Below are 11601 nucleotides of genomic sequence, written 5' to 3'. Positions count from 1 at the left end.
GACCTGAAATTTTACTGCTCAGGTTCTTTGACAAAGCGGCGGTGGAGGTACAAGGTGACCAAATAAAGAACTCGAAAAGCCCATGGAGACTTAGTACAGTTACCCAAGTAGAGGAGCTAAAATCAATCATAAGGCTACTTCCCATATGGGCCACTGGTACCATCTTTGCCGCAGTCTACAGTCAGAGGAGCAACTTCTTTGTGTTGCAAGGCACCCTCATGGATATTCATGTTGGCCGCTCTATCTTTGAAATCCCGGCAGCATCTCTTTAAATCTTTGACACCCTAAGTGTCATTTTTTGGGTCCTAATATACGATCGAATCATTGTGCCAGCAACTAGAAAATACACCGGTCACAAGAATGGCCTAACTACACTCCAAAGGATGGGCATTGGCCTCTTCATCTCCATATTTTCCATGGTCTGTGTTGCAGTTTTGGAACTCAACATGATGGTGCAAAAGAAAAATTCCACACAACTAGTGCAAAACCACACAACTATAAAAATATTGTTGAAATTATTTTATATAATTTTTTGTAAATATTATTAACTAAAAACTGAGGAAGTTTTATTAAAATTTATTATTTTAAATATATCTGGTGTCGCTTATGGACGACAGTAGTGTAATTATTTAATATTGAAGACATTAGTTAATGTCGGTTAAGACCGACAGTATCTTGAGTATTTTATTTATTTTACTTACTTGATGTCGGTTTGGACCGACAGAAGGTGTGATATTTTATTGTTTATTTCTTACGTAATGTCGGTTTTAAGCGACAGAAAGTGTGATATTTTTATTGTTTATTTCTTATGTAATGTTGGTCTTCATGTCGCTTATAAGCGACGTAAGAGCCAATGTCGCTTTTAAGCGACGCTGTTGTTCATTTATATTTTATATTACTTTGCTTCTTGGTGGCGGATTAAGAGGGTTAAGCAACGCCATTACCTTTTTGTGACGGTAGCATTGGTGTCGGTTTTTCTATGCGACATTGCACGATTTAATGTCGGATTTTTACCAAAAATCCGACTTTAATGGGTGTTTCTTGTCGGTTTTTCACCGCCACTGATGTGCCATTTTGTAGTAGTGATGACTGATGCTGCATATGAATATTAGACGATATGGGGTGACTGATGCTGCCAGATTTTATGTTTCATTTTTCCATGAGTTTCTCTATTAAGTCTAATCCCTTAATTTGAGGAAGATTGACATCTAGATGACTTGTTGATATTTGTATGCTATCTAGTTGCTACACTCCCTTAATTTAAGGAGTGACAACTTTAGGGTTTACCGGGTTAGTAGGATTTGCCAAGGTAGGGTTACTTGTAACCTTCTACCTCATTATATATCCCCTCTTGTACATTTAATCAATCTATGAAAAATACATTCAAACAAACTTAAAATTTCCAGAGAACTCTACGAGTGATTTGCAAAGCTCTACTGGAGAGATGTAAGTAGTTTTAATCATTTCTTATATTTATGTGCTACCAGATCTCTTACCATCACCCCTTTTCAGCCAGCCAAAACACAAGAAAGTACACATCTAAAGAATTCCCAGCACAAGTAGTAGTAAGAAACGGCATTAAGATCATTGTAGGCCCTACCCAAAAATTTTCAAGGCGAACCTAGTCTTGACTCTTGACAACACCTCTCTCAAGAAAGACAACTTAATGGTTTCAACATTTGAACAAAAACAAAAAACAAAAAGATAACACTTAGTCAGGGGACTAAGAAAAAAAATATAAAAACATATATTAACCACCAAGACCAAAATTTTGACTCCAAAGAGTAAAGAAGAATCAAGACTGGAACAGAAAACTCACTACTAGTATAACTCTCCCTGAAGTAGAGAACAATTTACCAGCAATAGGATCTTTAGTGAAAGAAAATCAGAATCTGGGGAACAATTAAAGAAAAAAAAATACAAAAACAATTAAAGAAATATAGAGAAACAAAGTACCTTGTTGTTAACTGAAAGAACTTGAGAAAAAATAGAACTTCTCTTTCCCCAATTTGATCTTGTTATGTCAAAGAGATAAGAGAGTTAGTGAACGAGAATCAAAGGGTGGGAGAATGGCTGAGGGAGGGAGACGAAAGAGAGGTGGTAGTCGCCGTCGCTGGCAACCACCAAGTAACCAGTCGTCAAAGTTAGGGTGAAGGAGTAGACGAAAGGGTGCTGAAGACTATGAAGAAATGAAAATAAATGGATAGGTTTTGTTATTTGGGGGTTTTGATAATTACATCTATATTTTTTATTTTTAATTCAATATTATATGTGAGGAATGGCCAGGTGGCCTTCCCTCTTCTTATGTGATGAATTTAATATTGAGTCACTTATTAAAGTTTCGTTTGGCGGTAAACTTTCCTGCCCACTTTTTTGTGGCGAATCCAAAAGTATAAGTAACGCAAAATATTTTGGTGTCCTACAAAAATCTTAAAGTGACGATTTTAAAAAAAAGCGTCACTTGTTTTACCCATATGTGATGAATTTTCACGCGCCACAAAAATTCGGTCACTTAATCCATGTTTTCTTGTACTGTGTAAACCAAGGTTCTAAAAAACGCTAGGCGCTAGACGGGCGATGGGCTGGCGTCTAGCGCCTAGGCGGGTGCCTAGACGATTTAGACGGATTTAAGTAAATTTCTTATTTATTATATGAATTAATTAAATTTACTATATCAGGTGTAGAGGCGGATTTACTAAGGGTCTCGGTGGTCTCATGACCACCCAGAAGCTTGGATAAATGGCTGTGAGAACCTCCTAGGACCACCCAAGTCTGGGCAATGGTAGAGAAGAGCAGTAGCCATGGCTGCTGCGCTGTGCAAAACTAAAGGAGGAAGAAGAAAGGTTTTTTTTTTTTTTAAATGACTTGATCAAAACAATATTGTTTTGAACCAAGTTATTGAGAAATTTTTCTAGGTGACGGGAACACACACCTCACCATTAGAGGTGGTGTTCCCGACAAATAAAAATCAGCCACATGTTTCTCTATTTTTTTAATTAAAAAATTTTCAACTGTCAACACAAAATCCAATAAACCTTTTATGTTCTGCTGCCTTTCTGAATTTCTTTTCCACTTGGTCATATTTGTTTTATTTCTGAATTCCTCTTTTCCTTTTTCATCGAAAGATCAAGAGAAGGATGAAGATTGTTCCCTTTGTAAGTTTTCGATTCGTCTTCTTCTTTTTCGTTTGAAAAGGGAAAAATCCCTTTGCTCGAACTTCGAAGGAATCGTTCAGGTTGCTTGAGAAGGGCAATGGCCTCCTCCTCCCACGTGAACTGGATTCTGGGTTTCTTTTTCTTGGCTTGTACTTTAGTGGTGTTTCAGTTTCAGATAAGTTTCAATCTCTTGAGGATGATGGGTCTCATCGGCGGATTGGATTTAGGAATTAATTTGTTCAATCAAAGAACCGAAGATCAAATTTGTTTCTTGTAATGAATACTAGCATAACTGAATTTTAGAAGAAAATAATTCTGGGCAGATTTACAAATTTACAGAGATGAACCCGTCACTACCTTTACGTCTTTCACATCCCCCAAGATGGACCCGTCACCACCTTTTGATCTTAGAAAAGTTCGTTTCTTCTTTTTGGACAAGGATTTTTGCCCTTTCACATTCGATGTTTACGTGATCACGGTTCAACCACGTCAACCTTTTATATTACAATTCATTTATGTTTTTTTATCTCTATTAAAAAATAATAAAAAATATTAACATACCTTAACCGTGATTACACAAAACAGAAAGATATAAAAAAGACATTGAAAATGAGAGGACAGACAATCATAATCCCTTCTTGTTTGCTCTTTCAGAACCGCAAAATTAAATCATTGTTTTCACAATTAAAATCATTTGATGACCGTTTAAGTAGTAGCTGTCCAAATTACATCTTTGCCCTTTAACCTTAAAATGAATATTTTACTCTCTCTCTCTCTCTCTCTCTCTCTCTCTTTCTGTGGTAGGTAGTTCCAGAATATCAGTTTGTGGACACTTCCCCCGCACCGCCCGCGTGATTGATGACCGTGTAAGTAGTAGCTGTCCACGTTACCTCTTTGCCCTTTAACCTTAAAATGAATTTTTGCTGGAAATTATATATTATAATATGAAATATTGTAATATATAATTTTAATAATTGAATGTAAAATAGTGTTAACCAATTTCTTAGAAAGGTTATGTTGTTTATGTGTATTCTCTTGATAAGTGTTGTATACTTATAGATGAAAAGTTATATCTCCTTAACAAAAAGTACTTGGGTTCTATATATCTATATAAACTCATGAAACCATTATCATTAAATATAGAAAAATAGAGTTAATTGTTACTCTCTTGAAAAATAGGGTTTCCCCAACTTTGTTTCTCAAATGATTCGTGTGTCAAATTCCGAGTCGTGTCTTGAGAGTACGGAATATATAAAGTTCGCCAGAGTTCGAAGATTGAAGTGCTTTGACTTCGGATTATAGATTGTTGAATCCTGGGAGATGGACGCCTATTGAACTACAAGCACAAGAGTAGGGACGAAATTCTATCTTTAGGACATTGCATTTATGCAAGCCTCAATCTCCAAGTTTGTCAGTTATTCTAACTTTCACTCTAGTAGTTTATATTAATCTCATATATAATTGATGTTGTGAATTTCTTTATGATTATTATCATTGGAATTATATTGCTATTTTTCATATTTTCTAATATTGCTCCAACATTCTAAAGATAGAAATTTACTTATGCAATGATTAGTAAATATGAATGTGAAGAAGATGTTAAGAACATTGAAAGTAATAACCCTAAACCCTAAGTCAAAGACACTACAGTTTTATATGGAAAAAAGGCATGTCTTGGAGGGACTGATTTTTATTTGCTTCTTGATATATAACATAATCTTTGATGTTGGCGTTCAAATTGTATTGTTAAATGCATGATACAATTCAAATATTCATCTATATATGCACATGAACAATGTTTGCTTGTTGATTCAATCTGTGACTTTAAAAGTCTTGGACAACATGTGGTGTTATATTTGATGTGAAGCCTAGAATTGATGCAATTAAGACTTCAATCTCTGATTTAGTCTTGATGATTGGGTTGGATGATGTTGTGGTATTATCCATGTGGAGCGGTGTCAATAAACCGCTTGTTTCTTTTTGAAAAGATGAAATTTAAAATTATAACTTTCTGGGCAATGCATCACTTGATGAAAAGACATGAGCAGTTTGTTTGGGTGATTTAGATCACTGGTATGTATATGCATGCTTACGTCTATATGTGTTTGCAAGTTATCTTAAAAGCATGAATTGCATGACTTGTGTGATATGTCTTATGGATAAATTTCTTAATTTCAAAGATTAATATTAATTTTCTACATGCCTGGGCGTTCATTCCCATTCGACCAAATGTGAGTTATATATGTGGATTGATTTATTCATACGACCATGATGCATCTCAATAACTGGGCATATATTTATGTGATTAAAGTATTCTTCTTGAGTATTTATAAGGATTGCAACCCTTATGGTCGTGTACGTAAGAATGAGTTTACTATTTGGGCAGAATCAATAACAATTTGTGAGATATCCATTCAAAACCGTGTTAGGTGTTGACTCTTTCTTTCAAAAAGAGGTGTCGGTTAAGGCAAAGGCAAGGGATATAAAAAAAAAAAAAATTGCTTTATCTGCAATGCTAAAACGATGCTAGATTTGGTTTTGCCAAAGATCGTAGCAGTTTCTGGAAAATTTCTTTTGCAGAAAAGAATTACATCTATATAATCCCTATGCGAAGTTCTTTCTTCGGGAAAGAAAATAAATTCCTTATGTCAGTATATAATGCCAAAAGAACTTGTGGATGTAAGAAGGATCGAAGGCAATGACAGAGAAACTTAAACGGTTAGTTTTGTTTCTCTATTAATTACCCGATCATGATGCAATCTTTAATGTTGTGGCTTGGCATCTACAAACATAAGAACTTGGAAGTCTGATACGACGTTAAGGTTGTATGCTCTGCAAACTCATTTAATTGAGTTAACATCTATAGAATGATGAGTACTTCCTGAAAGAGGAGTAACGTGTAAAGGCAACTACAAAAAATGAGTTTTACTCATAAGCCATGGTAGTCATGGATAAAACCAAAGCTAATTCCTTTGCAAAGAATTATACACTGAAAGTGTGGGGGTCTTGGTAAAAGGAATGATGAGGCACTGAAATTGATGCTTATTGAGTAAGCATACATAATTGAATTAGACAAGATGATGCTTATTAAGTAAGCATATAAATCGAATGTACATAGCCATTGGGTTGTGTTATTCATAGTTAAGAGCATCCATATGTACTAGATGAATTCAATAATACTAACTAATTGAATCTTTGACAATGTGAAGGCAAAGTACATATGTGAAAATACATGCATTTAAATTGTTGGAGCAATATTAGAAAATATGAGAAATACAAAATAATTTCAATAATAATAATCATAAAGAAATTCACAACATCAATTATATATGAGATTAATATAAACTATTAGAGTGAAAGTTAGAAAAACTGACAAACGTGAAGATTGGGCTTGCATAAATGCAATGTTCTAAAGATAGAATTTCGCCCCTACTCTTGTGCTTGTAGTTCAATAGGCGTCCATCTCCCAGGATTCAACAATCTATAATCCGAAGTTAAAGCACTTCAATCTTCGGACTCTGGCGAACTTTATATATTTTGTACTCTCAAGACACGACTCAGAATTTGACACACAAATCATTTGAGAAACAAAGTGGGGAAACCCTATTTCTCAAGAGTAAAAATTAACTCTAATTTTCTATATTTAATACCAATATTTCATGGGTTTATATAGAATCCAACTTCTACTTATTAAAGAGATGTAACTTTTCATCTATAAGTATACATCACTTATTAAGTATCACCTAAACAACATAACCTTTCTAAGAAATTGGTTAACACTATTTTTCATTCAATTATTAAAATTATATATTACAATATTTCATATTATAATATATAATTTCCAACAATCCCCCACATGAATGAAAAATCAAGAAGACTTTGAGAGTACAGGCGGACAAGAGATGCATCGGGAGAGGTGTCTTTTGGACTTGAACCTACCCTAGTGAATACTTATCGGATTTACTTGGTGACGCAGTGAATATAAAATCTTGAACTGTTCACCGCAGTAGTAAACCGAGACAATAAGCAACACACATCACTAATCCTAATATATTCCGGTTCATACGGTTGTGTTCATTTTGGTCCTGAACAAATCCCGGATTCATGAGAGCTTTAGAGAATTTAGCCATCTCATACTCATAGAAGCGACCCACTTCTACTCTCATATAGGTGACCACTGATTAAGAATAGTCTGCTCTATTCCTCTTATTTATAAGATATCACTGTCATTAAGTATAAATATACAACCTAAAACATCTGCAGACAACACACTTCTTCCATCATAGGAATGAGGTATATAGTGTGTTAACTTCTTTGAATCATACCCAACCAGTTTGCCTATTGAACTTAGACCATGGGATCTCCAATCAACTAAGTTAGGTTTCCGCCCGGCTGATTCATTAATTATGTTGGCTTTAGCCTCATTCCCCTCGATGATCAACTTGCTCTCTAGTCTAACCTTTAATAATTGGATCCACTACTAGGTTGACTATTTTTAATGGTGTGCACAATCCATCTTATGAAATTTTATTTCATACGAGAGTAGTTGTTTGACATTGTTTGAAATGTCAAGTCCTCAAAATTATATTAGGACTTAATTACTAAGTAATTTGCTAACACTAAGTACTTGGGTAAACTCCCCCACATTTAAGGTATTTGAAAGAAGGTCTCTAATCTCTTCACACCTTAAAACTCATTCATAATAAGAGAATATTATCTCTCTTACATGCAAATTACTCCTTCTATTTTGTTCTTTGCCTTATTCGCAAACCATCATAATACATGCATAAGATTATCCCCTACAACATTTTGAAGCCAATATGCTTCCTATCCGGATTGTAATGTACTTTCATTTGAGGATTTCTTTATTTAAATGCATGTATTTCCACCTATGTACTTTGCCTTCACATTGTCAAAGATCCAATTAGTTAGTATTATTGAATTCATCTAGTACATATGGATGCTCTTAACTATGAATAACACAACCCCATGGCTATGTACATTCGATTTATATGCTTACTTAATAAGCATCATCTTCTCTAATTCAATTATGTATGCTTACTCAATAAGCATCAATTTCAGTGCCTCATCATTCCTTTTACCAAGACCCCCACACTTTCAGTGTATAATTCTTTGCAAAGGAATTGGCTTTGGTTTTATCCATGACTACCATGGCTTATGAGCAAAACTCATTTTTTTGTAGTTGCCTTTACACGTTACTCCTCTTTCAGGAAGTACACATAATTCTCCATAGTACAACACTTGATATACACTGGAGAAATACAAAATTGCAATTATAATATGACAAACGATAATAAATGCATTTCTATATACCTTGTATTGCAGACATGGATTTTATGAATACACACATAAATCTGATAATTTTATGCATATTACTAATGCATTTCTTTATTAACCGATAAACATTTGGTATGCACCTATCTGAAATTGGCAGTTTGGTCACTCACCCAAGATCCGTCATAATTTTTCCCTCTGAAAAGATTTTAGAAGTATAATCTTCTAAATATTCCCATCATGCACAAGTTCCAACCCAGAATTAGATTGGCATCATATCATTCATTATATACATATCTTCTAATAGCCATGTATATATGCATTCGAAACATTCCAAATCCTTTTGATCAGTCTTGAAGGAAAATTTTGGTTTCATAAAATTATCTTCAAATCTGACAATAATGAAACCCATGCGAAAATCAAAATCTTCAATCATTTGTATCATGCATATCTAGTCCCTGTGGGAATGAATTGAAAGTTTATGATGCAGACATTTTGCTCGGCAACCGTCAAACAAATTGATCAAGCAAGGCATCTGTTGAGAAAAGTCATTGGGGATGCCCAAATATCCACTAACCTAATCACAAACCATCTGACCCTTCCAGTCAACCAACATGACTTTCTATTGCAATGTGGCAATGCCCATACAAATTTTCGTCCAGGAAGTTCATCTATTCGACTTACGATTGTATGCATTTTCTGAGACATATCTAAATCAGAAACGAACGAGAGTAAACTCACAGTATAATGCCAAGAAACATTCAATTCTTGGCTTCACATCAAATACGACACCATATGTTGTCCAACACTTTTAAAGCCACAACTTTAAACTGTCAATATGAGAATCGCCAACATTCATATTTCCAATTGTTCCATAGAGATAAAAAAAGTTCTATCTTTAGATTGTTGGAGCAATATTAGAAAATATGAGAAATACAAAATAATTTCAATAATAATAATCATAAAGAAATTCACAACATCAATTATATATGAGATTAATATAAACTACTAGAGTGAAAGTTAGAAAAACTGACAAACGTGAAGATTGAGGCTTGCATAAATGCAATGTTCTAAAGATAGAATTTCGCCCCTACTCTTGTGCTTGTAGTTCAATAGGCGTCCATCTCCCAGGATTCAACAATCTATAATCCGAAGTCAAAGCACTTCAATCTTCGGACTCTGACGAACTTTATATATTTTGTACTCTCAAGACACGACTCAGAATTTGACACACAAATCATTTGAGAAACAAAGTGGGGAAACCCTATTTCTCAAGAGTAAAAATTAACTCTAATTTTCTATATTTAATACCAATATTTCATGGGTTTATATAGAATCCAGCTTCTACTTATTAAAGAGATGTAACTTTTCATCTATAAGTATACATCACTTATTAAGTATCACCTAAACAACATAACCTTTCTAAGAAATTGGTTAACACTATTTTTCATTCAATTATTAAAATTATATATTACAATATTTCATATTATAATATATAATTTCCAACTTTAAATAAAGAAATCCTCAAATGAAAGTACATTACAATCCGGATAGGAAGCATATTGGCTTCAAAATGTTGTATGAGATAATCTTATGCATGTATTATGATGGTTTGCGAATAAGGCAAAGAACAAATTAGGAGTAATTTGCATGTAAGAGAGATAATATTCTCTTATTATGAATGAGTTTTAAGGTGTGAAGAGGTTAGAGACATTCTTTCAAATACCTTAAATGTGGGGGAAGTCTATTTCCTAGCAAATTACATAGTAATTAAGTCCTAATATAATTTTGAGGACTTGACATTTCAAACAATGTCAAACAACTACTCTCATATGAAATACAATTTCATAAGATGGATTGTGCACACTATTAAAGATAGTCAACCTAGTAGTGGATCCCATTATTAAAGGTTACACTAGATAGTAAGTTGATCATCGAGGGGAATGAGGCTAAAGCCAACATAACTAATGAATCAGCCGGGCGGAAACCTAACTTAGTTGATTGGAGATCCCATGGTCTAAGTTCCATAGGCAAACTAGTTGGGCATGATTCAAAGAAGTTAACACACTACATACCTCATTCCTATGATAGAAGAAGTGTGTTGTCTGCTGAAGTTTTAGGTTGTATATTTATACTTAATGACAGTGATATCTTATAAATAAGAGGAATAGAGCAGACTATTCTTAATTAGTGGTCACCTATGTGAGAGTAGAAGTGGATCGCTTCTATGAGTATGAGATGGCTAAATTCTCTAAAGCTCTCATGAATCCGAGATTTGTTCAGGACCAAAATGAACACAACCGTATGAACCAGAATATATTAGGATTAGTGATGTGTGTTGCTTATTGTCTCGGTTTACTGCTGCGGTGAACAGTTCAAGATCTTCTACATCCACTGCGTCACCAAGTAAACCCGATAAGTATTCACTAGGGTAGGTTCAAGTCCAAAAGACACCTCTCCCGATGCATCTCTTGTCCGCCTGTACTCTCAAATTCTTCCTGATTTTTCATTCATGTGGGGGATTGTTGGAAATTATATATTATAATATGAAATATTGTAATATATAATTTTAATAATTGAATGTAAAATAGTGTTAACCAATTTCTTAGAAAGGTTATGTTGTTTATGTGTATTCTCTTGATAAGTGCTGTATACTTATAGATGAAAAGTTATATCTCCTTAACAAAAAGTACTTGGGTTCTATATATCTATATAAACTCATGAAACCATTATCATTAAATATAGAAAAATAGAGTTAATTGTTACTCTCTTGAGAAATAGGGTTTCCCCAACTTTGTTTCTCAAATGATTCGTGTGTCAAATTCCGAGTCGTGTCTTGAGAGTACGGAATATATAAAGTTCGCCAGAGTTCGAAGATTGAAGTGCTTTGACTTCGGATTATAGATTGTTGAATCCTGGGAGATGGACGCCTATTGAACTACAAGCACAAGAGTAGGGACGAAATTCTATCTTTAGGACATTGCATTTATGCAAGCCTCAATCTCCAAGTTTGTCAGTTATTCTAACTTTCACTCTAGTAGTTTATATTAATCTCATATATAATTGATGTTGTGAATTTCTTTATGATTATTATCATTGAAATTATATTGCTATTTTTCATATTTTCTAATATTGCTCCAACATCTTTTAC

The 11601-nt window shown here is 34.0% G+C and overlaps 1 long non-coding RNA gene across 1 annotated transcript; it reads right to left on the bottom strand.

The window, feature by feature from the left end:
- Positions 1-6761: 6761 nt before the first annotated feature.
- LOC126631124 (uncharacterized) lies at positions 6762-9948 on the bottom strand. Its single transcript, XR_007626244.1, has 2 exons — positions 9817-9948; positions 6762-6859 (listed from the first exon to the last, which is right to left on the bottom strand). It is a non-coding gene; the product is annotated as an uncharacterized LOC126631124 (long non-coding RNA).
- Positions 9949-11601: the final 1653 nt, after the last annotated feature.

Source organism: Malus sylvestris, chromosome 1 (genome assembly GCF_916048215.2).
Source record: "Malus sylvestris chromosome 1, drMalSylv7.2, whole genome shotgun sequence".
Taxonomy (NCBI): domain Eukaryota; kingdom Viridiplantae; phylum Streptophyta; class Magnoliopsida; order Rosales; family Rosaceae; genus Malus; species Malus sylvestris.
Note: the sequence above shows the minus strand (reverse complement) of the source record. Positions and strands in the feature narration are given on the sequence as shown.